The sequence below is a fragment of the Oryctolagus cuniculus genome, chromosome 1 (assembly GCF_964237555.1).
Source record: "Oryctolagus cuniculus chromosome 1, mOryCun1.1, whole genome shotgun sequence".
NCBI classification, from domain to species: Eukaryota; Metazoa; Chordata; class Mammalia; order Lagomorpha; family Leporidae; genus Oryctolagus; species Oryctolagus cuniculus.
The window spans coordinates 172,405,981-172,432,735 of NC_091432.1; the positions used below are offsets into that span (position 1 = coordinate 172,405,981).

The 26,755-nt window shown below is 38.3% G+C and overlaps 1 protein-coding gene across 2 annotated transcripts in view; it reads right to left on the reverse strand.

Moving 5' to 3' along the window:
• PTPRD (protein tyrosine phosphatase receptor type D) overlaps positions 1 to 26,755 on the reverse strand; it is a 1,630,925-nt gene that overhangs the window by 1,395,301 nt on the left and 208,869 nt on the right. Inside the window, exon 1 of one of the 2 annotated variants that reach the window (XM_070051959.1) lies at positions 22,687 to 22,829. The exons of the other annotated variant lie outside the window; for it this stretch is intronic. The gene's annotated coding sequence lies outside the window, so the exon portion shown is untranslated. Of the gene's footprint in view, positions 1 to 22,686; positions 22,830 to 26,755 lie in introns of those variants that run through there. 2 annotated transcript variants of the gene reach the window in all.

Below are 26,755 nucleotides of genomic sequence, written 5' to 3' on the forward strand. Positions count from 1 at the left end.
AAAGCACTCTCTGATCTGTTAACTAATCTTTTATTCTACCTTAAACAGATAAGATAGTTTGATAACCATATTCATCCCAAGCTTGTGTATTAAGAGGTTTGATATCAATAGTTTCTTTTATATAAGAACTGTAGTTTTATGAACTGAATTCTTCTGATGCTAAACCAAACAGAATGAAATATTAAGCACTTGCTCAGAACAGAGTAATTCAAGTGTCACTATATTTCTCTATTTATATTCCTTAATCTCATTCAACCAACTCTTTATACCCCACCCCTTGCAGTTTTCAAATCTGACCTTTCAATATTATTCTAAATGCCTTGACTTAGGCCCATATTAGAATAACTTTTTTATGATTTTGACATCATTAAAATAGCTTCTGCCTTCAGAAAAAAAAAGTAACACAATGGATATAGTTCCTTGTTTCCTTCTAATTTTTGAGATTCAAATGATGACTTAGTACTTTATTGTTAGCTACATCAGCAGTTAGCTTTGCCAAGTGAGGTTGCTAGCTCTTCTAAATGCAAATGAAGAGAGAAAAGAAACAGGGAGCAGTGCATTAGCAGGCAGCAAAATGACACAGTACACAGCCAACAAGGCAATAGTCTTTATTGCAAGCCAGTGCTCCAGGGATGGAGAGCTATCACATCAACAGCATTAAACTAAAGACCCCATTCTGTTGGTCTGTGGAGGGCAGGGGTTGAGTTGGAGGGAATGAGAAACACCTCACTGAACCAGTTATCAGCACTTCTCATTAACTATCAGAGAGGCAATCTTTAGACTTGACGGGATACTCAGTGTCCAGGCTGTGAGAAGATTAAGGAAGAGGTGCACAATCTTCAATTCTTGTGAGCACGTTTGACAGCAAGAGAGAATCTGCAATGTTCTCTTAGTTCACAAAGGACATGACGGTTTATTATCAAGGAGTGGATATTAGGAGAACTATTAGTCTCTTCTATTCTTGGAGTTTTATTTCATGTTCATAAAAACATCTCTCTTCCTGAAGAGTGCTGCCTGAACTCAAACTGCAGTGACTTTCCACTTTCCTCATCCTATTTCATTACAGAAACACGCGTAAAGACACAGTTTTCTCCTATCAATAAATATGTTTGATGTTCCATGGAAGTTCTGCACAATACATGCAGAACAATAGAGTCAGACTCGGAGATAAATTATTATCAAAACAACATTAAGTGATGATCTGCCTCTTGATGCTCTCCTGTGGATGCGATGTGCATGCTCAGTGTGAAAGCAGGATGAACAATAAAACCCGTAAGTGATAATCATAAATCCCAAACAGGCAGTATCCTTTCATAAGACATTTTTAAACCTTTTGGAAAAGACTATAAGGTGCAATCTGCTTTTAGAAGCATTCTGCCTTAAAAAAAAAACATTTAGTTAAAGTGTGAGGTGGAACATGCTAGGTTTGGGTGTTTTTCTTCCATGCAGCAGCCTCAGCCAGCAGCTCCACATGGATTGTGAAAGTGCTGTAAATGCCCAAATGCTGTTGATGTCGTTTGGGGCAGGACCTTAGAATTTACTTTACTTTGGTTTGTTTTTTTTTTTTTTATTTTCGACATATTCCTCTTAAAGGCTTTTTAAAATCTTGCTAAAAGTATCTCAAAAGAGCTGATGCTGTGTGCAGGTTAAGCTGCTGCTGCTTACAAGGCTGGCACCCATATCAGAGTGCCAGTTTCAGTCTTGGTTCCTCAGTTTCCTGCGAACTTGCTTAAGGAGGCAGAAAATGGCTCAAGTAATTGGGCCCCTGCCACCCCCATGAGACCAGGATGGAATTCCTGCCTCAGGGCTTTGGCCTGACTCAAATCGTGCTGCTCTGGCCATTTAGGGAGTGAACCAGTGGATGGGAGATCTCTCTGCCTCTCTGTTGAGCTGTCATTCTGTCATTCAGATATATAAAGAAATAAACCTTTAAAAATCTTAAAGCACAAAATCGACATGGAGATTACTAGGGAACAAACTAATTTGATGTGACTTATTTATAGATAGAGGACTGACTTTATTTATAGATAGAAAGGACTGACTTTTTTCAAATTAGACTGATAGCTCTGCTATATTTAACTCAATGCTACATGTTGAACAATCATCAAATACAAAATTTGGGTGCTCACTGCCAAAATAAATAGGTTTATTTTTTCTTTGGCTGTTCATATTTTTTCATAAGAAGATGCATATACCATGCAAGTAGGAATTTCAGAACTAGACATTTTGTGTTTAAAAATGTCATGCTGACTTTTCTTCAATAGAACCATCTAGATGAGCCTTTATTAACATACAGAAGCCTCTTCCCTTTTCATTGCTTCATATCACTTAGATACCATATAAATACACTATCCCATCTCAAGAGGAAAAAATGAACTAAAGGATTTGCCAACCAAAATTCCAACTAATTTATCACTAAATTTCTGACATGTTCCATTTTCCATGAAGCTTGGAAAAAGTTCAGTGGCTATTATTGAGCTTGCTATCATAGAGAGTAAAATTTGGAAAATGCCAGGATCCTAGGAAAAAGTTCTTGTTATCTATTAACTGTTATTATTATTAGCAACAAATATATGTATATTTAATAAGCTTTGTAATATATATATACTTTTAGAATTATAAGGATATAGTAAGGCAAGGATCGTTTTAAGGATCCCCCTAAAGCAATATGCATTTCATATGCTTTGTAAAGGGATAAACACTAAAGAGGACTCCCAGGAAAGGGGCATGTATTACTTCTAGGAGTTCTGCAAACTATTTAATAGCTACTGTAGCTCAGGGGGAAAGGATTCTAACATCGCAGATAGAATACTATTAGCATATATCCTCAGACCCAACAGATTTCATGCCACAGAAATAGGAAACCTATGCCCTCTTCCACAGTGAAGGGGGAGGGGCAGGGAGATCAAACAGAGATATCCAATTTGCTACATGTAGGATAGAGAAAATAAGATTAGAGATTAAGTATCCAGTCAACCACATTGAATGCAGGTGAGAAGACCTAGTCATATCTGTAACAGGGGAAGAGATTTATAAATATTCGCATGTATGTTACCTTTCACAATTTAACACTTTCTCATAATTCATTTCATATAATAACATAAGGCCCAAGAAATATTTTTCTACTTTTATTATTGGCATCCACATTTTCTGAATCAATAGATGCGTCTTAAGAGCTGGGTGGTTCTTTCAATGTTGTACAATTAGGATGCTGCTGAACTAGGAGTCAAGTATTTCTCTCTTACAGGTTACCACTTTAATATCAACTAAGTATTAACTTAAAACTATGTTGCACTTTTCAAAGTTGTCTTAGAGGTCATGATCTTTGGAAGCATGGAGTGTATCCAATGTGTCTTTTTCTTAGACCTGCTATAAAATCCACTATATGACAACCATTCATTAAGGCAGAAATACTCAATGAGTCAATGAAGGAATACTTCCCATTTCCCCATTTCTGTTAAATTTTTCCATTCCATGCACTTCTTAAAACATACCCAGCACTATGTCACATTGTAGGATATAAATGAGGCAACAGTCAATTGCAGGGCTACTCCCAGCATGGTTCCAAGGTCAACTTGCTGCTATTGGAATATGTATTACACATTCAAATTCCTGGTTCCCATGACAGATTAACTGAATTGAATTATCATATATACTGAAGTTTGAATTGCGCTGTAAATAACCTGAAAGTCTTCTTGTAAAGTCTAGTCCATCGATTTTTTTAAAAAGATATCGTATTCAAGGGACCAGTGCTGTGTGCCACAGGTTAAGCCACTGTCCACAATGCTGGCATCTCACCTGGGTGCCAGTTCTAGTCTTAGTTGCTCCATTTCCAATCCAGCTCCCTGCTAATGTGCCTGGGAAAGCAGTGGAAGATTGCCCAATAGTTTAGGCTCCTTAACCCAATATGGGAAACTTGGATGAAACTCCTAGCTCCCAGTTTTGGCCTGGCTCAATTCCGATTGCTGTGACCATTTGGAGAGTGAACCAGGGGGTGGAAGATGTCTCTCTGTGCAACACTGCCTTTCAAATAAATAAACAAATCTTAAATCTAAAAAATTGTATTTGAATAAATCTTTTAAAAATTCATTTAGTACAAAATGCTTCTTTACAAATATTCTGCAGTATTTTTTCCTGTGTAATATTTCTTATATGTAGGCAGACTAAAATTTAATTTTGGAGAAATGACAAAGTGAGGCAACATGTAAATGTAAGTTTAAAACTGAGGTGAAGGGTGTATTTGCATTTTGGCCCTGAACTTCCAAAAGAATAGTAACCATGGGAAAACATACTCATGAGAAGCCCTGGTGATTAGGGTAAATCAGATATGGACATCAATAATATAGGGTCACAAATAAAGTGTCAATATGCACAATTTAACCAATGACAGACAAAAATCAAAGTAGTCATTGCCAGTGCAGACAAATCATGTAATTGCCATCATCCTACATTTTATTTTTTCAATGACACTTTTAACTCTGCTACCTTACTCCTCCCTGTTTCCAGGACATTTTTAGTATTCTACATTCTAGTAACTAATGTTTTAACTATAGTTATTATTATTTTACTGAGTCATAATCTACATTTAAAAAAATCCCAGCTTACTTCTTTCTCAAACATGTTTTAGTAGGATCTACTGAGAACTAGCCAAGACAATCAGATCAGATTTTGGGATCTCCCAACAGTATCACATCTCAGGATTCTGACCATGTTTCTTTAGGGTCACCTGTCACAGATAAATTGAATAGATTCATGGAAAATAGTAGGGGGGGTTTATGTTCAAAAGCAGCTAAGATCATGCGTTCATTATTAGAAATAGGGTTTTGGGTTACTTGCCAAATTTTCTTTCTTCTAAAATTTGATCCACTTGATATTTAAAAACCATAGTGGGGGCCGGCGCCGCGGCTCACTAGGCTAATCCTCCGCCTTGCGGCGCCGGCACACCGGGTTCTAGTCCCGGTCAGGGCGCCGGATTCTGTCCCGGTTGCCCCTCTTCCAGGCCAACTCTCTGCTGTGGCCAGGGAGTGCCGTGGAGGATGGCCCAAGTGCTTGGGCCCTGCACCCTATGGGAGACCAGGAGAAGCACCTGGCTCCTGGCTTCGGATCAGCGCAGCGCGCTGGCTGCAGTGGTCATTGGAGGGTGAACCAACGGCAAAGGAAGACCTTTCTCTCTGTCTCTCTCTCTCACTATTCACTCTGCCTGTCAAAAAAAAAAAAAAACAAAAAAAAAAACCATAGTGGGGAATAAAGGCAAATACTTGCCTCACACTCACTGATTAATAGCGCCAGAAATATAATCACTGTTGTTTATAACATTGAAATGCATAATGATCAGTTTTAAACCTACAGAGGTAAAGCATGAGCTGGTGAAGTACAAAAAGAGTGTTTGGATGCAGCTCTGTCCAGTCCCTGTCCAGTATTCACTCCAGTATATTACCTCCTCTTTGAAAGTGGTAAGGAGGGCTTATAAAGCAGACAGGGCACAGGCTGTGGAGGAGGACAAGCATGGGAGTGAAGTTCAGGTAGTGGTTACAGATCCCAGCAGGATCAAGAGAAGCCCGTTGGCCAGTGTCCCCGGCGCTGCTCAAGTGTGCAAACGCAGAGAGGACGGCAGCCTGGAACATGCCATCAGAGGACCAGGAGCAGACCATGCTGTGACAGCACAGCAGCTGTCACTTTTTACCTGGAGGCAGTTCCAGGTTCCTGCGTAGAAACCACCACGCATCAGCTACTCTGAATTAGAGCGAGGTGATTTTCTGACCAAATTCTGCTCTTCTATACTTTCTTGGGGGTTAGGGTAACAAAAGACTAAAGAAATTGAACAGCTTAATGTTCAAAGTCTGAGATCATTACCATTTTGTATGACTGTAGGAAATCCCTTACACTTATGCAAACAATGGATGTGTGCCACCATTACTCAAGGACACACAAAAGGCTTACAAGGCCTGTTTAGGAAGTGTTTTCACACACAGCAGGTGGGTACATTCTAGCTGAAGGATCAGCAAAGAACAGTTCACTTTAGAGAAAGAGCCACTTAACACAAGTTTCTGGATTGCACAGAGCCAGCGCTGATGGACATTTGTAGCAAGAATTTTCTCTAGAATGGAAGTCAATAGCTTTTATCTGTAAATAGTTAGACAATAAACATTTTTGACTTTGCAGATCATAAAGTTTTGTCAAAAATACTCAGTTCTGACTTTGAGGCACAAAAGGCAGCCATAAGCTACAGGAAAGTGAATGAGGGTGCCTGTGGTCCGGTGGGAATTTACATGCAAAAGCAGAGAACCAGATTAGGTCTATGAGCCACCCTAGTTTACCTAGTCATACTCTAAAATTTAAAAAGAGGTAAAAGATGAGGAAACCACCATGGCGTTCCTAGCTTCCTTTCTTGCCAGCCAATGGGGCTATCTGAATTTTCATTTCCTTCCACGTAACTCAGAAAAGACCTGCCTGTGGTTATGCAGTGCTTCAGTGTGGGTAGGGTACTGACAGTAATGACTATTTTTATGACACTTACAAAGCCAGCTAAAAGCTAAGGCTCTATCTCGTTTTATATCCCACTGTTTCTCAGCACCTAGCATAGTGCCTAACAAGTCACAGGGCTTAATAAATTTCTAATAAATAAGCCATTCATATGCAGGTAAATTCATACTTCAGAACTACTGGGGAAGAGTTCAGCTCAAATGGCTTTAAATATTGAATGTTGCATTGTGACTTATAGCTGAATGATTTGATTTAATTAAAAAGAAAATCAAACACTGGAAGAAAAAAAGCAAGAGAAAGGAAGAATTGAAGGAAGGAAAGGAGAGAGAGACTGCTAAGACGACATGATTTTTTAAAATGTTCATGTGGATTTATGCATGTTTAAATCTCACTGAAGACAAGCAAGTCCTTATTTGAAACTGAAAAAGTCTCTGTGGGTAGGAACCTTAATTCCATTTAGAGATGAGAATAGACTTTGAGAAGTAAAATCAATAGCTTGCCCCAAACTCTATGCGGACAGAAACTCAGACATATTTATTCCAAATCTGTTTCCCTCATTAAGAAATCATAACTATATTGATATTAGGTGATGCTGCCTCAGTAAGAGAAGTGAGCTAAATGAAATCACACTGTTGGCATTAGTATTAATTGAACATGGATTTCAGGGTAATTCATAAGTACTATCAGACAGACACAGAGCTATTCAGGGTTCAAGGAAAATTAATTTCTCCTTTCCAAAAGAAAGGCTAAAAGTTGTTGTAGATTCTTTAATTCCTCTGACTTGTTTGTCTTCAGTTTTCCATTTATGTTAATAATTTACCACTTTGTCATGTGGTGATAAAGATAAATGAATTAATTGAATCTACCTGAATAGGTTTTCTCTGAAAATAAACAGAATTTTGCAAAATTAAAATTTCACAGTTGAACTGTTTCATCACGTGGGTCAGGAGAATGAGCCAACTGTCACAGTGAAGGCAAACACTGAAATTGGTTGATGTGGTTGTTGAGTTGCTGAACACCTTCCATTTCATTTAATAGGTATGATAAGAGATGATGAGGAATAGAGAGCTTCCCAACAGAGGTTAGAATCATTTCAGTACAGGATTTGAGATAAATTCTTTCCCAATAGTTGTGGAGTATGAATTTGCCTGTATATGAATGGCTGGCATTCTTTAATTAAAAATGCATTAAGCCCTATGACTTGTTTCGCTGTATGTTAGGTCCTAGGGAACAGCAGGTGTAACAGATGTTAGACAGGCAAAAGGTGAAAAACAGCATGTTGGGGAAAGGGAAAAAAAAAAGGTTACCTATTAGAAGATGTGATTTTAAAAAGAGACCCAGAGGAAGCTCTTGGCTCCTGGTCTGGCCCAGCCTCGGCCTTTGCAGCCATCTGGGGACTGACCCAGCGGGTGTAAGATCCCTCTGATTTTACAATAATCTTAAAAAAAAAATTAATTTGCCCATGGCATTTGGATACTCTTCAAAAACTCCTTCAGAAAACATAGGAAAAGAAATACTAAGAGTGTAATAAGTGCTACGAAACAATAGAAAAATATCTTAATCAGCAAGGTAAAACCACAAATGATTGTACTGGCCTTTAGCCTAGGCTTGCCCCCGTCATGGTTTTCCTTGTATATTAATACAGGCCTTAGTTGACACTCTCCATTTTTCTTCTTCATGTGGCCTCTCCTGGTTATCCTCAGTCACCCCAAGAACTTAGCCTATGACACCGTATTGTAATGCCTAAGTCTATGGCCAACCCGAAGGGGGCATTCACATTTCAGTTTTGTTCTTTTAATGACCTATTCCACATTCCCAAATCAGCTCAAATCCATTTACTACACTTGGCAAAATCTGTATTATTCCAAAGACATCGTGGTTTGAAAAGTGCTTAAAACAGAAAATAAAACTTACTGTTTTCCTACAGAAATGTGAGAAGAAACAAAATAATTCCAACCCTATCTCCTTCTCAGCAATTTGTTCTTACAAGTACTATAACAATTTAGTCATAATTTTCTACTTTTTACCATGATCATATGATCAATAGCTCTATGAAAAATCTATATATATTTACATTTCTACTCCTGAATTTGCAGAAATACAATCATTACATATGTATAAATTATTATATAATGGTTTATGAAATTTATAATGTATAATATATATTAAATGTGTTCACATATAATTATTTTATTCCTATAAACTGCATGCTTCTTATTCTATATGGCACTTTACAAATGTCTATGTGTGTCTATATATTTATGTATATTAACTTTATTTGCTAATTTAACTTTTATTAGCATAATTCACTATGATAATCCACACCAAACACCACTTACTTTATCTTAAGACATTTTCTCAGTTCCTCTAATGGGAAGTGTGGTTTTCTTTCCGAATTCCCAATTATAGAGAATAGGTGCAACCAACTATTAAAAAAGCAGATATGGACATTTCATATGAAATGCAATGAAATTCTGTTCCAAAAGATTAAAAGTAGAGCTGGCGCCGCGGCTCACTAGGCTAATCCTACGCCTGCGGCGCCAGCATCCCGGGTTCTAGTCCTGGTTGGGGCTCTGGTTCTGTCCCGGTTGCCCCTCTTCCAGTCTAGCTCTCTGCTGTGGCCTGGGAGGGCAGTGGAGGATGGCCCAAGTCCTTGGGCCATGCACCCGCATGGGAGACCAAGAAAAGCACCTGGCTCCTGGCTTCAGATCAGAGCAGTGCGCCGGCCACAGCGGCCATTGGAGGGTGAACCAACGGAAAAGGAAGACCTTTCTCTCTGTCTCTCTCTCTCACTGTCCACTCTGCCTGTCAAAAAAAATAAAAAAGATTAAAAGTAGAAAGTTTATGATGACATGGAGAAGGGTTTAATGCTCAGTTTTGCTACTCTTTAGCTATGTGTTCTTAGACAAATCACCTCATTCATAAAAGAGTGTGGTCTGCTTAGATTATAATCTCTAATTTTACTGCCAGATTTAAATTTCTACATATTCCTGAAAACATGCAACAAATTTCAGCTATAAATGTCACAATTATAGTCTGTTTAGTATACAGATCAAGAGTCTCATTTGGCATGCACCTACAGCTACAAGTTATTTTTAAAATGTTAGGTTTGAGCCAGCACCGCGGCTCACTTGGCTAACCCTCCGCCTGCGGTGCCGGCACACCGGGTTCTAGTCCTGGTTGGGGCACTGGATTCTGTCTTGGTTGCTCCTCTTCCAGTCCAGCTCTCTGCTGTGGCCTGGGAAGGCAGTGGAGGATGACCCATATGCTTGGGCCCTGCATCCGCATGGGAGAACAGTAAGAAGCACCTGGCTCCTGGCTTTGGATAGGCACAGCGCGCTGGCCGCAGCACACCAGCCATGGTGGCCATTTGGGAGGTGAACCAACGGAAAAGGAAGAACTTTCTCTCTGTCTCTAACTCTGCCTGTCAAAAAAATAAATAATCCATTAATTAGGCTTGACATATTTGCTTAAGAAGAAAGCAGCACATTTTTTTTTTTTGGCTCACTGATTTCTCTATGTATTATTACTTGACCAAAGTATAGTATCTTTTTCTTATTTTCTTATTTATTTGACAGATAGAGTTAGTCAGTGAGAGAGACAGAGAGAAAGGTCTTCCTTCCGCTGGTTCACTCCCCAAATGGCTGCTATGGCTGGAGCTATGCCGATCTGAAGCCAGGAGCCAGGTGCTTCCTCCTGGTCTCCCATGCGGGTGCAGGGGCCCAAGTACTTGGGCTATCTTCCACTGCCTTCCCAGGCCACAGCAGAGAGTTGGACTGGAAGAGGAGCAACTGGGACTAGAACCTGCGCCCATATGGGATGCTGGCGTCGCAGGCGGAGGATTAACCAAGTGAGCCATGGCGCCAGCCTCTTTCTCATTTTCTAAACATAGTCTTTGAAAGTCAGCAGGTTTCAGGCTTAGATTTTGTAAAAACATCCAGGCCAAGTAGGTTCAGCCTCATCCTAAACCCATGAAGATATATGTAGTGTCAGACAACACAAAACAAACAAACAAACAAACAAAACAAGTTGTCGTCTGTGTATTCTAAGTGCATCTTTTCCTGTCTGAGTTGATGGCACTAGATATAGCAGAACATGAGAGCAATCATCCAAAATTAGCAGGGAGCATCATCCTACAATAGAGAAAACAATCACAGCCTCTTTTCAATGATAGAAGCAAACAGCCACACATCCATTTGCTGGGAAGTTAAAGCAAAAATTTAATTATTGGAAAATATAGATAATTGGAAGTGATAAATCATTATTCCTCAATAAAAGTACAATGCTGACACTAATCCTCTGCAAGAAATTCACCACAGTGATGTGAAAAGTTTGCTAACTGCCATTGTAATTAGGGTGAAGTGTTATCTCACTGTGGTTTTCATTTATAGTCTCTGATAAGCAGTGATGTTCAGTGTTTTTTATATACCTGTTGACTACTTAAATGTCTTCTTTTCAGGAAACTCTAGGTATGTCATTTGCCCAGCTTCAATTATTTTGGTTTTGTTTGTTGCTATTGAGTTGAGTTCCTATATATTCTGTGTGTTAACCCCTTACCAAACCATAGTGTACAAATATTGGTTCTCATTCTTTGGGTTGTCTGGTTACTCTGTTGTTTCTTTATTGAGTAGAATCTATTCAGCTTGATGTAACCATAATTGCCTATTTTTGCTTCTGTTTCTGTGCTTTTGGGGTCTTATCCAAAAATTCCCTAATTCAATTTCATAAAGCATTTCCCCTATGTTTGCTTCTCGGAGTTTCTTAGTCTTAGGTCTTACATTTAAGCCTTTAACTCATTTTGAGTTGATCTGTATACTCAAATGCACAGGGAATTAGGTCTGGTTTCATTCTTCTGCATACTGGTATGCAATATTTTTAGCACTATTAATAAGACTGTTCTTTACCCAATGTGCATTCCTAGTGCCATTTCTGAAAATCAGTTAGTGAAAAACAAAATAAGCCCTGGCAAGGATGTAGAGAAAAGGGAATCCTTATGCACTATTGGCAGAAATGTAAATTAGTATATCCAGTATGTGGAGGTTCCTAAAAATTAAAAATGGATCACCATATGACCCAGAAATGCCACTATTGGGTATGTACACAAAGAAATGAAATCAATATATTGAAAAGGTATCTACTCTCATGTTTATTGCAGCACTATTCACATTAGTCAAGATATGAAGTCAACCTAAGTATCTGTAAGTTAGGAAAAGAAAATGTGATACACACACACACACACACACACTACAGAGTAGTATACAAAATACTATTCAATATAGGAAAAACAGGAAATCATGCCATTTTGATAACATGGAGGAACCTAGAGGACAGCTGTTAAGTGATGACACAGAAAGACAAATACCACATCATCCCACTCATTTATGAAATCTAAAAACCTGATTTCTTGGAAGTAGAGAATAGAACAGTGGTTATAAAAGGTTGAAAAGGGAAGGGTGAGAGGAAGAAGTTGACCAGAGAGTACGAAGTCACTGTTATATAGGAGAAATACATTTTAATAGAATGAACATTGTTAATGCAAAATAGCTAGAAGATTTTGAATGTTTCACCACAAAAATACATAAATGATTTGGGTGATGAATATCCTAATTATCCTTATTTTGACATTATCAAGGTATAGATGGAGCAAGAAATTACATTTTACCACATAAACATGTACAGTTATTGTGTCAGAAATAAAGTTTATATAATCACTTCTCGGCCTTTTGGATAAGATCAAGTGTAGAAATAAAGTTTATAATGGAAAATACATTTATTTTAGCAGTAAAAAAAACTGCTCAGAACATGGCAAGTAAGTTATAAGTAATTTCAATACAGGAGATACTAGGAAAATATATTACAACTAATATGAGTTACTTAAATGTGGACTTGTCTCCTTGTTTGTTTTGACCTGGATATTATTATTTTAACTTTTAAACCATTATATGGGACATGAAATCCGGACCTCAAGGATTTTACTAGGGAGCTCCAAATGATAACTTGGAAAAGTACATAATAAATAATTTACAGGCAGATAAAGATAGAAATGTAGCACTGTGGGTGATGAGAAGGTCGTGGCTGACTTCACAGAGGATGCGATATGAGCTAGGCACTGATGGCTGAGGAGAAGTAGCTAGATGGAAATGAAAGGAGGCATCTCACAGAGAAGGAGGATTAATATCTAAGAGCAGAGGATGTCCTTGGGAACCATTATGGAAAATGGAAAGGTATGAGACAAAAGATATTAGGAAGCTAAATTATGGCCAGTGAGTAAGGAAATTCAGTATCAGTTGTTGAGGGATTTGTGGTTTAACCTATAGAAAGGAGTCACCAGGGGCAGGTGCTGTGGCTCACTTGGTTAATCCTCTGACTATGGTGCCATCATCCCATATGGGTGCTGGATTCTAGTCCCGGCTGCTCCTCTTCCAGTCCAGCTCTCTGCTGTGGCCCAGGAAGGCAGTGAAGGATGGCCCAAGTGCTTGGGCCCCTGCACCTGTATGGGAGACCAGGAGGAAGCATCTGGCTCTTGGCTTTGGATCAGAGCAGCGTGCTGGCCACAGCGGCCAATTTGGGGGTGAACCAGCGGAAGGAAGACCTTTCTCTCTGTCTCTCTCTCTCACTGTCTAATTCTGCCTGTCAAATAAAAAATAAATAAAAATAAAAAAAGAAAGGAGTCACCAAAGATCTCATTAAAATCTAATTCAGGGGCAGGCATTTGGCCCTGTGATTAAGAGCTGTGACGCATACCAGTGTGAGTGGGTTTGACTCCAGCTTCCTCCTCATGCAGTCACCAAGAGGTAGTGATACTAGTTCAAATGAATTAAGTTTCCAAAATCCGAATGGAAAATTTGGATTGAATTCCAAGCTCCTAGTTTCAGCCTGGCCCATTCCCAGCCACCACAGGAATTCGAGGAATAACCCAACAGATGAGATTAAGAGAATTCAGTTTGTGGAAAACGGAATCAAAGGGGCTGGTATTGTGGGTAAAGCTGCTGCCTGTTTTGCTAGCATCCCATAGGTGTTGGTTCAGGACTCCAGCTGCTCCACTTTTGATTCAGCTCCCTGTTAATGCAAATAGCACAGAAAGATGGCTCAAGTGCTTGGCACCCATGTTGGAGACCTGGAAGCAGCTACTGGTTTCAGTCTAGCCCAGCCCTGGCCATTGCAATCATTTAGGGAATGAAACAGCAGATGGGAGATCTTACTTTCTCTCCACAACTCTGCCTTTCAATTAAACAAATCTTTTTTTAAAAAAATGAAATTAAGTTAATTTGGTGAAAAAGTTTTGAAATTCATGGACAATTTTCTTCAATCATTAATTTTAGAAAAGCTTTGAAAATTTATCTTTGGAACTAGGAGATAGAAAGATGATGAGGTCTTCCATTCACTGTTTCATTCTCTAAATGGCTGCAAAGGCAGGGTCTGGATGAGATCAAAGTTGACAGCCTGGAACTCCATCTGCGTCTCCCGTGAGGGTGGCAGGAACTCAAGGACTTGGGCCATCATCTGCTGCATCCCAGATGCATTAGCCAGAAAAGCTGGATTGAAAGCAAATGTGGACTTGAATGAAAATGCCAGAATAAACTTATGATTTAATACCTTTTCCTGAGCTAGTAAAAATACCACCATGTATTGTTTTCAGTTCTACCGCATATACTCTATTTTTTTAATTTTTTTAATTTTTATTTTATTTTTTTGACAGGCAGAGTGGAGAGAGAGAGAGAGAGAGAGAGAGAGAAAGGTCTTCCTTTTTGCTGTTGGTTCACCCTCCAATGGCCGCCACAGCTGGCACGCTATGGCCGGAGCATCGCGCTGATCCGAAGCCAGGATCCAGGTGCTTCTCCTGGTCTCCCATGCGGGTGCAGGGCCCAAGGACTTGGGCCATCCTCCACTGCACTCCCTGGCCACAGCAGAGAGCTGGCCTGGAAGAGGGGCAACCAGGACAATCTGGCGCTCCGACTGGGACTAGAACCCGGTGTATTCGGCGCCGCAAGGCGGAGGATTAGCCTAATGAGTCGCGGCACCAACCCTGCATATACTCTAGATGTACAGTTAACAGAATAAGAGTTTTTAGTGATCATAAGATGATTTCTTAATGAAATTGTTGCCTCAGCTCATACTGATCTATGTTATAGATGTTCTACAAAAAATTAAAAATTCTTCTAAAAATGCTTCCTACAGGGAAAAACTATGAATTTAGATAGCAGGAATCTCTTATACTAATAAATAGAAAAATTTTTAAGTATTACTATCTACTTGAAATTTAGGAAGCTCATTTACTTTTCTCAAGATTATATCAGGATAATATGTGTTATCTTCTCCAGTGCAAATCATTAACAAATAGACTGTATATACATGCAGCATAACTTATCCATCATTTTCACATATATCCCTAACTCAAATTTGGAAGTATATTTGGTTATTAACTTGTCCTTTTTATTTACCATTAAGAAAACATGTTATCTGAACATGAATCCTGATCTTTTTTTTTACTGTTTTCTTTAAAAAGATTTATTTTTATTTATTTGGAAGAGTTACAGAGAGAACTAGAGACGCAGAGAGAGAGGTCTTCCATCTGCTGGTTCACTCCCCAAATGGCCACAACGACCTGAGCTGAGCTGATCTGGAGCCAGGAGTTGCTTCCAGGTACAAGCAGCCATCCTTCGTTACTTTCCCAGGTGTATTAGCAGGGAGCTGGATCAGAAATGGAGTAGCCGGAACTTGAACTGGTGTTCACATGGGATGCTTACGCTGAAGGCCCGGGCTTTAACCCACTGCACCACAGTGCCAGCCATGCCCTCTTCCCCCCCTTTTTTTCTTTTACATAAAGGATAATACTCATTACCAAACAGCACTATGTTCATCCTGACCAAAGCAGCTTCAATTGTGTGTCAAAAAAGTCCAGATGATGGGAATGAGATATTGAATCCTATCAAAATAACATGTGACAAAATTCAGCCCAAATATGTATACATCAGAAACCTATGTGTGTATATATAAACTTAAATATATATATATATTTCATAGTATTCTGAAATTGCTGTGAACATTAAAATATCTGAAAACACATAATGTTGTATCAGGTACTTAATGATTCTCAATAAATTTCAGTTTATTTCCTTGATTTTCTGCTTTGATTTCCCTATTTTTTAAAGAGAGATAGGGAAAAGGGGTCATTGTCACTACAATTCCAGTAATTGAAATACCTGTGCAACTCCAGGGCTGAGGTAGTGTATGAGAGCAAGCGTCATAAAAACTAGTAATTGTGACCATTTGTTACATTAAATAAAACTATGTTTATACATAAGTGTGCTTTACCACTACTTGAACAATTTTCTGATTAAATTAATGCCATTGACTACCATGGGGGAGGGAAATAAATGATTGATCGTATCTTTAACCACATAAAACTCATGTTTCATAATATAGCCACCAAAATATGAACACATGATAAAAATGAAATCTTTCACAGCAGTGTTTCTATTTCATCAAAGATATAATTAAAGAAGTCAATTCTAAAGCTCAAAAATCGTGATATCTGATTTGAGTAGATTTCTGTGCATACTACATACACTTTAATTTGTATGGCTGTAGAGTTAAGTATGTGACTTCCCACTGTGTTAATGGGAACTCTAAGTACCAGCTCCCACAGAGCAGGGATTACAAGTTACTTTTATGTGGAGTACTTGTGCTACTTTGAATGTTAGCTGCACTGTGAGATAACCAGTTACAGAAGTAAGACATGTATATAAACTGAAGGGCACAAAGAGAAGATTTGAGATGAAAATAGGAAATACGGAATCTAGACAAATAGATGGATTAGATGCCATTTGATGTTTAACAATATATTGATCAAATGATACTTAGTGTTTGAACAAGAGAACATGTTTTCACTATTTAAAAGATGCTTTAGATCAACAAAGTGTTCATTTATTTAGGCCTAAAAGGACATCTGTAACCAGATAAAATGGAATTAATCTTGCTTCATGAAGTTGTAAGATTGTCCATAGAAAACAGGGAAAAAAGTTATATCTGGATAATTTTTCTTTAAAAGAATATTGATAGTTTATAGCAGAAGATGGCACACGTATTTGGGATCCTGAACCCATATGTGAGACCTGAAAGAAGCTCCTGGCTTCTGTCTTTGGATCAACCCACATCTGGCCATTACAGACATCTGGGGAGTGCATGAGGGGATAGAAGATTTCACACTAACTCAGCCTTTCAAATAAATAAATAAATATTTAAAAAAGAATAAGCCAGAAACCCAGAAGTAATTGTCAACAACACTTATTTCACTCCAAACTATATCCAATATCAAGCCTTTTCAAATTGTCTTTCTAAGGACTAATGCTGTGACAGAGCAGATAAAGCTGCTGCCTGCAGTACCAGCATCCCATACGGGCACAGTTCGAGTCCTGGCTGCTCAACTTCCGATCCAGCTCTCTGCTATGGTCTGAGAAAGCAGTGAAAGATGGCCCAAGGCCTTGGACCCCTGCACCCATGTGGGAGACCTGGAGGAAGCTCCTTGCTCCTGGCTTTGGATTGGCACAGTCCCAACGTTGTGGCCACCTGGGAAGTGAACCAGCAGATGGAAGACCCCCTTCTCTCTCCGTAACTCTGCCTTTCAAATAAATAAATAAATCTTAAAAAAAAGTCTTTGGGCTCCTGTACCAACATGGGACACCCAAAAGAATCTTCTGGTCTCTGGTTTCAAAACAGCCCAGCTCCGGCCTTTGCAGCCATTTGGGGAGTGTTCCAGTGGATGGAAGCTCTCTGCCTCTGCAACTCTGCCTTTCAAATAAATAAATTGTTGAAAAATTCTTCCTTCTAAATACTTTATCAATCCACTTACCTACATTTTTACTACCAGTACTGAAGTCAAAGTATCGCCGTTCTTCACCTGGAAAATCTTCTATCTTTAGTTTGCTTAATTGTATTGGGTCCTCTTCCAAACAGAGTGTTATTGGTATGTGTCTCTATTGTTCTTAGAGAAAGAATGCATAGTCCTCACCATAAACATGACTTTCTCCAGCTTCATCTAAGAGTAATAGAACCTCTGCTTGCTCAGACCCAGCACTACCCCAATTTTTTAGTTATTTTCTCAAGACACAGAACATTTACACATCTCTGCCTGCAATGCTTTTCTGCCCATTACTTACTCATTCATTTCCTTGATTTCTTCTAAAGCTTCAAGAAAATGCTTCTAGATATTACGTTTTACTAGCAAAGGTTTTCCAACATGATGTAGGACTCCTTCAAATTTGTGATTTTCTATTTCTTTCATTTGCTGATGGTTGCAGATATTTTGGTTGACTCTCAAAAATCCAGCTAATCTTAGATAGTTTAGATCAAGCATATTAATCCTGTTTCCCAATGATATATTCAAGGAGATAAGTAATTCCCTTCTATATTAATAAGATTTGGGATGAGATGATTTCAAAAAGTTCACAGAGAAACTGAGTTAAAAGGCAAGTTTATTTTGGTGCACAAACTTTTGAAATGAAAGAATACTGATAGCTTTTCCATAATACACAATTTCCATAGACTTCTCACTTTTTTTACAAAAGTATACTCATAAATGTATGAGAGGCTCCAAGATGACACTTCATTCTAGCCATGAGTGGACTAGGATATTATGGCTGAGAATCCAGATATTTAAATAGGAAGGGAATCAAAGGTCACCATCACTTCAAGCACAGCAGACAGCTTACTGTTTGCCAGATATTTAATTCCACCTGGAATAGGGGGCCTTTCTCCATAGCCTTCATTGTTAGCTCAAGTTTATTCTTCTAACTTCTACTTGAAAGCATCACTGTCTTCATCCATAACTTTTTGAAGAATGTGTATGGTGGAAGGAAGAGAGAGAGGGAGGAAGAATGGAGAGAGGAAGGGAGGAGGGAGAGAGGGGGGAGCAGAGAGGAGGGAGAGAGGACAGAGAATGAATGGACATGAATGTCAGCACCCAATTTGCTCTATTTGAATTAAGAAAAAATCTGACAGGGCACTTCTGAGAATTTCATCTTTACTTCTATGACAGAGACTAAAGCAGAAACATTGTTTTTTCCTTGCTGGACATTTTATGTTTGGATGTAGTCTGACCCTGCAGCCAACAAATTACAGCCAGTTTGAGGATGAAGCCAACACACAAAGCAGGGGAGCAGACGGAAAGATTAAGGTAGTTAGTGATACCACTGAGACATTTCATAATTTAACTTTGCTTTAGCTCATTTGTTCTGTTTACAGAGAAGCATATCCTTGATAATTCATAAACAATAGGATTTGTCACAATTCTAGAGGCTGGGAGCTCTAGGACCAAGGCACTAGCAGGTGTAGTGTCCAGTTAGAGTACAGTTTCTGCTTTCACATGTTGCCTTGAATGCCATGTCCCCACATGTCAAAAAGTAGTAGAACAAAATGAACCAAACTACCTTTGTGAAACCTTTTTATGTCAGCAATAATATGGTCACAGAATCTCTGCCTCCCAAAAGGCCACACTTTCCAGCACTGCTGCTTTGGGGATTAAGTTTCCAGCACACAAATTTCAAAGTTCATTCAAACCATAAAATACCTCAAATTTCTCCAATATCTAGATTAATTAGTATTTGCTGGGGTCGGTGCTGTGGCTTACCGTGTAAAGCCATCACCTGCAGTACTGGCATCCCATATTGATGCTGGTTCAAGTCCCGGATGTTCCACTTTCAATTATGGCCTGGTAAAGCAGTAGAAGATGGCCCAAGTCCTTGGGTTACTACATTCTTGTGGGAGACCTAGAAGAAGCTCCAGTCTCCTGGATCCAGACTGGCCCAGCTCCTGCTGTTGTGGCCATTTGAGGAGTAAACCAGATGATGGAAGACCTCTTTCTTTCCTTTTTTTTTTTTTTTTTTTGACAGGCAGAGTGGACAGTGAGAGAGAGACAGAGAGAAAGGTCTTCCTTTTGCCATTGGTTCACCCTCCAATGGCCACCGAGGCCGGCGCACTGCGGCCGGCACACTGCGGCCGGCCCACCGTGCTGATCCGATGGCAGCAGCCAGGTGCTTCTCCTGGTCTCCCATAGGGTGCAGGGCCCAAGCACTTGGGCCATCCCCCACTGCCTTCCCTGGCCACAGCAGAGAGCTGGCCTGGAAGAGGGGCAACCGGGACAGAATCCAGCGCCCCAATCGGGACTCCGCAAGGTGGAGGATTAGCCTAGTGAGCCGTGGCGCCAGCCGGAAGACCTCTCTCTTTCTAACTATGCCTTTCAAATAAATAAATCTTTTCAAAAGTATTGTTTGTTAATGACTAACTACTAAAATAAAATATATTGTTGCACCTATTTCCCGAAGCATAGACTATATTTATCTCTGTTTCTGCAAAATATGATGCTCAATAACTAAAATTATTTGGATATTCTCTGGTCATGAAGAGAATAGTCAATATATCATTTCCCTCATTCTATAGATGTCACTTTTTTGCAGTAGATTTGTATATGAGAATTACTGTGAAGCTTTTAAAAAATACATACACTTTTGAGGTACCCTCCAAATTCTGTGCTGGTAGATCTAGAATGGTTGATATGCACATATATTTACATTTCAGGACTCTATCAAGTATTTCTGACTTGTTTCCAAGGATTAGATCCATTGTTCTTTGTATACTATACTTCTGCCAATTAGGTTTAAATTTTCATTAATACTTTGGTGATCCTATTACATAAACTGTTCATCCTGAATTCATTATAGCTGGGAGGAAGATCAGTTTCTTCAAAACTGTACTGTTTGCCAGAGAGCAAGAGAACGAGAGCAAGGGAACGAGAGCGAGAGCGAAGTAAGTTGTTATATAGAATGTGAGCCATCAACTATAGACTAATTACAGCAGCCTATGAGAAGATACATTTTATTGACTGTAAGAACTGTGGTATCCCCATTATTTGTTTCCTTTTCTCTTGGTAACTGAACTTTATTTTTTCTAAGTGACTTGTCCCAACACTTTTTTCCCATGTGGTATGAGTAGAACTGGACCAAATCTTGATCCACAGGAAGATATGCAGCACACCAACTACAAAAAAAGATCAGGGCACTCCATTCTTCCTGTCAGCAGTCAGAGGCTCAGTGGCTTGCAAATGGTCTAAATACAGCCAATGAACTACAATGTGATTTTGGCTGGGAGTGCTCAGAGTCCAGCATTCTCCCTTGCAGTCTACCAAAGCTGAACCAAAATGAGATCCTAGATCAGGTGTAGTAATGTTAAGAATTGAGGGTAAAAGGCCCCCTGAAAGCAGTGAAGTAGGAATGAGAGACCATAAGGGGATAACAAGGTGCCAATAACATAGTTCTTTATCTTCTGCCATGCCAGAGGCTTCTGCACCTTTCATTTAGTTGAGGGCAATAAATCATCATTCCACTTAAGACAGGATAAACCAGGTTTTCTGTCACTTGAGGAGTTACAACTGATACAATGAAGAGCAACTTCTCAGTTTTAAGCATATTCACATAGAAGATAAGTCCTTAAGAGATAAGAAGTTTTAACAATTAGAACTCCTCTGCACTTCTTTCTAATTGTTAGATGAACTCCTATGCAGGCAGACAATTACCTGAAAGGGACATTTAAAAACAAAACAAACAAACAAACAAACAAACAAACAAAAAAACAAAAAAACATAGTACCAGAATAGTAATGGTCTTGATGACATTTCTGAGATTGGAAAGTTTCAGGGCAATCCTAGGCAAAATAATTCAAAAAGAAGAAAGAAGGGAGTCTTAAGGGGGTGTCCTTTGGCCCTCGGCCATCTATCTGGTTCTGTGATTGCTAAGAAGCTATTGTAAATAATGGATATTTAAGGCAAGCATACTATATGCCAGGCACTGCAGGCACTAAGTGATTTGAATTGACTGATCTGGTCTGAGTCAACTCAAGACCAAATCCAATTGGCTTGCTGCCAAAATAGCTTTACATACCTAACAGGTTGTGATACTTCACACAGACAGTGCTGTATCAGCAGAAATTATTAATGATTTTGGCAGCCAACATAGCTCCACGAGGTCATAACAAAAGCTACAGCTTTAAATAGCTTGGTAGAAAAACCCAATGGGGCAGAAGGGAATTGCGATGGGCTTCCCGAACTGTTCTGTTGATGTTACTGAGCAAATATAGATCCTCAAGTTGTTTTCGTTCCATCAAAATCATGATCCTCCTGAGTGCTGGCAAGGAAATATCAGGTAATGAGATGGCGGTGAACATGCCTTTCATCAGCTGAAAATCCTTAATTGTAATTGCAGCATGTAATGGTGTAATTAGTTGTCTAAGTGACAGGATAGTCTCAAATCTTTCCTAGTGTCTTGCAAAAAGACCATTACGTTTCCATAAACCTTTCTTTAAATGAGATGACAAGCAGGTAGAGAAAGGTGTTCATTTTTAACCCCATGAGCTGAGCACACTCATAGCTAGAAATGATATGAGGCTATATGAAAGAGATTACATTGCTATTCAGATAAGTGTTGATCCTAAAGAAATCACACACAAAAGCAAATGATATGCACCACATTTTAAACAACTCAAGATACTATAAATACATTTGCTTCCTCGATCATAGACACAACCTTGAAAAACAGGTATTAGCCTCAGTCTACATACAAGGCAACTGGAATTAAGAGTCACTATTTAATGTACTTAGGGTTATAGCTTGTTACATGGCAGAACCAGGGCTGTAATTTACACCTAGAATAAAATCTGAGTATCAAAATTCAAATTTAATGATCTTGTCTCTAGAACAAAATGCTTAGTTTTCCAAACTTTAGAATATTGGTCCTTCAATTTTTCTATGTATGAGAATTACAAAGAAGCTTTCTAAAGTGTGGTAGAGAGAGAGAGAGTGGAAAGGATATTTGAGTTGGTAAGCTATAGATTTAACTACAAAAAATAGGCAATTTAATTCCTTGGGGAATTTTGAGGTAGGTATTCCTTACACTGCATAGTCTACAGTTCTTTTTAAAGAACCATGTATGACAAGCCTGAAGATTTTTATACATGAAAATCATAGAATGAAGACTCTAATGCAACCTTAATGACAAAGAGCAACATGTAAAAAGAGACTTACACTTCACCAGGACAAGATTCATAAAATGCTGCAGGCTTTGCTATTCCATTAAAAAATGAGGTGTCAATCACTACGTTCAAATGGGATTTGTTACTCCAGGACTCTTAGTAAAACAGCTTTTTCATCTGTACCTGCTTCGGTGGAGATGATTCTAGAATGAGCACGTTGAACCCAAGAAAGGATTTTTCTTCATGAAGAAACATTACTCTAGGCAACTGGGGTTGATAGATGTGATAGAAGATCTTTGCTTGGTATCCTTGTCTGATAAAATTAATCCATACCCGCCTTTAAATACATTATAAAAAATGGAAAAGGAATAAAACAAAGCCTATTTTTCCAAATTAAAAATCTTGAAAAAGCCTTTTTTGTCTATTGTTATATTATTAGTCACTGCCAAATTGCAAGTTATATGAACAATTGTCCTTAGATAATAGTGCTTTGTAGTTAACTATAAAGCTATTTTTTCCCAAAACACATGAGTTGCAAAACACAATAAACCCTAGTTTTCTAAGACAGATTTATTTTGAAACCAATTTTGCCTTAATTTTAACATTATTTGCTTAAGAATTATTTGATACTCATTCATATTTCAATATCCTACAATTGTTACTATTGTATGAATTTGCCTGCTTAGTAATGATGCCAATGTTATTTATTTTAACAGGAAGATTTATGAATTTCAAGGATGTGTGTTTTTTAAATGCTGGTCCTTCAAGGATTTTTTGTGAATAAATGTAAATATTCTACAGACAAAATTGTTACTGACAATCATATTTATTCATAAAAGTATCTATACAGATCTCATTAGGTGTAGTGGAAAGATACATGAATATTATTTTAGCCTTGATCAATGATCTTAACATTTTGCATTCACTTTGTGTAGGAAATGGGAAGATCTTAAGTGGCGAGAGTTGGCTAGAGCTGGGAGTAGATCAGAGAAACCTGGAACAGAAAAACATTTTGCTTCTCTAAGTTTCTCTATTTAATACAACAGAAATAAGTAGTCTGCTCATTGATATTAGTACAGTCTTTACCTCCTTGCATAGATTGTTTAGTCTCAGAATTATAATTTTCAAATTGCCTGATCTGAATAGATTTCCATGCTGGTTAAAATTATCCTGTACAGGGGAGCAGACATTTTTTTTTTCTGATTTTTTTATTATTACCTTTTTATTTATTTATTTTTTTAAACTTTTATTTAATGAATATAAATTTCCAAAGTACAGAATATGGATTACAATGGCTTCCCCCCCATAACTTCCCTCCCACACGCAACCCTCCCCTTTCCCACTCCCTCTCCCCTCCCATTCACATTAAGAATCATTTTCAATTCTCTTTATACACAGAAGATCAGTTTAGCATATATTAAGTAAAGATTTCAACAGTTTGCACCCACATAGAAACACAAAGTGAAAAATACTGTCTCAGTACTAGTTATAGCATTAAATCACAATGTACAGCACATTAAGGACAGAGATCCTACATGAGGAGTAAGTGCACAGTGACTCCTGTTGTTGACTTAACAAATTGACACTCTTGTTTATGGCATCATGAGTTGCCAAGGCTATGGAAGCCTTTTGAGTTCACCGACTCTGATCATATTTAGACAAGGTCGTAGTCAGAGTGGAAGTTCTCTCCTCCCTTCAGAGAAAGGACCTCCTTCTTTGAAGACCTGTTCTTTCCACTGGGATCTCACTCGTGGAGATCTTTCATTTAGGTCATTTTCGGGCTCCCTTGTCCCACATCAGAGTCCCTCTGAGTTCTGGCTCTGCTGGCATCCAAATTCCCACTGCCTATCTGTATACACATTGGGAGGTAACAGGCAATGGCTCAAATAGCTGGGCCCCTGTCACTCACAGGGGGACTCAGACTCTTGGCCTCAGCCTGACCCAGCCCTGGCTACTGCTGGAATTGGATAGGGAGACAGCCAGGGGATGAGATCTCTGTCTGATTTTCAAAAATAAATGTTTTTAAAAATGATTATTTTTGATTTTTAAAAGTGTATTTTTAAAAATGACTTGCTACTATATTTGTCATTTCATTTGTGAAGTAATAAAAATAATGGATAATTTTTTCTGTGAGACCCAAGTTTGAACCTTCATTCTTTTTTTTTTTTTTTTTTTTTTGGGAATTGATAATTTCTTCTTCTTCTTTTTTTTTTTTTTTTTTTACAGAAGATCAGTTTAGTATACATTAAGTAAAGATTTCAACAGTTTGCACCCCCATAGAAACACAAAGCGAAATATACTGTTTGAGTACTCATTATAGCATTAAGTCTCAATGTACAGCACATTAAGGACAGAGATCCTACATGAGGAGTAAGTGCACAGTGACTCCTGTTGTTGACTTTACAAATTGACACTCCTGTTTATGGCATCAGTAATCTCCCTATGCACCAGTCATGAGTTTCCAAGGCTATGGACGCCTTTTGAGTTCACTGACTCTTATCTTGTTTGAACCTTCATTCTTCCAATAAGAGAAGTTGGGTGAACTTAATTCTCATTGAGTGATTTTCTCACATGTAAAACAGGGATACTACTTATTTCTATGTCCTGTTCTACTGAAAAAATGCTACACATTTCTGAGAAAAGCTGGTTAATACTTATTTTTGAAAAAAACAAAACTAATGTAGGCTTTGATTTTAATTTTTTCCTTATAGGAATGATCAGAATTCTTTTTTTTTCTATTTGTATCACTGAAACATCATGTCATTAAGCAACCAAAACATTCTTAATTAACATTTTTTTTTCCAACTTGAGACTCTGTACAGTGAGTTATCTCAGGATTTTTGGTATGTTCAAGGAGTGTATCAAAACACACACACAGAATCAAACCAAGGTAGATGTTTCCTCTGACTATTTTTAAGTAATATTTTATTTCCGTGATCCTTATTGCATATTCCCTCCTTAATTTGTGTCTTTTTGTCTAATATTTTGGAGTTAATCTTCACTATTTTAACATTTGTGTCTTTACTTTTCTCCTGAAGTATATAAAGATATTAGAGTATAGTACATTTTAAAGCCAACTAATTTCCATCAGAATTCTATGCATGAATAAGATTTATGTTTATTTGTATTAAGATACATGTTCGCAATTACCTTTAGTTTCAAGATGCTTTCAATTTTAATCTTCCAGCTAGGATAATACTCATTCTGCCTGAATTGTATATTTAGAATTTCACTTATTATCAGCCTGTTGATGGCAACAGTTCTGTAAATGTCTTTATTTTGCTTCTGCTCTTGACAGAAAGTTTCACTGGATACTATTAAGATATAGATTTCTAGATAAACTGTATGTGTGTCTGTGTCTTTCCTTTGCATATATAAGACATTATTCTTCTGTCTTCCAACTTCCATTTTTTTTTTTGACAGGCAGAGTTAGTGAGAGAGAGAGAGAGACAGAGAGAAAGGTCTTCCTCCTGTTGGTTCATTCCCCAAATGGCCGCTACAGCTGGCACGCTGTATCGATCCAAAGCCAGCAGCCAGGTATTTCCTCCTGGTCTCCCACACGGGTGCAGAGCCCAAGCACTTGGGCCATCCTCCACTGCCTTCCCAGGCCACAGCAGAGAGCTGGACTGGAAGAGGAGCAACCAGGACAGAATCCGGCACCCCAATCGGGACTAGAACCCGGGGTGCCGGCGCCACAAGCGGAGGATTAGCCAAGTGAGCTAATAAGAAATTTGAAAATAATTTAACAGAATATTATAAGCCCTTAGAAAGAAATTTTCTTGTTCCCTCTGGGTATTCAGTTCTTCTCTGTTTCTGCTGCTGTTTAACTAAGATGTGTCTGAATGTTATTTATCTGTTTATGATGAGATACAGTGTTTTTAAACAATGCTTGAATGTATTTGCAGACACTGAATGTCCTATCATCCCCATTTTCTTACTAACCTATGGAAACACCTATTTTTTAGATCCTGACACACTTCTCTCCTATTTCTAAACCCCTCTTTCACAAATTTTCGCTGTATACTAAATTCTAAATAACTCTCTTATTATCTATCTTCTGTATCCAGGTTATTCTGCTATTTGATTCAGCATTGTGTTTTTAAATCTTTGTTTTCTGTACAGTCCTTGAATACTTTTCTCAAACATTTTGTAGTCTCTTATTTACCGCTTATATTTTCAAACTTCTCCTTAAATGACTTAGGCAAAAATTTAAAGTGGAAACTCAAATTAAGGGCTCCTTGGGGTGTGCCTT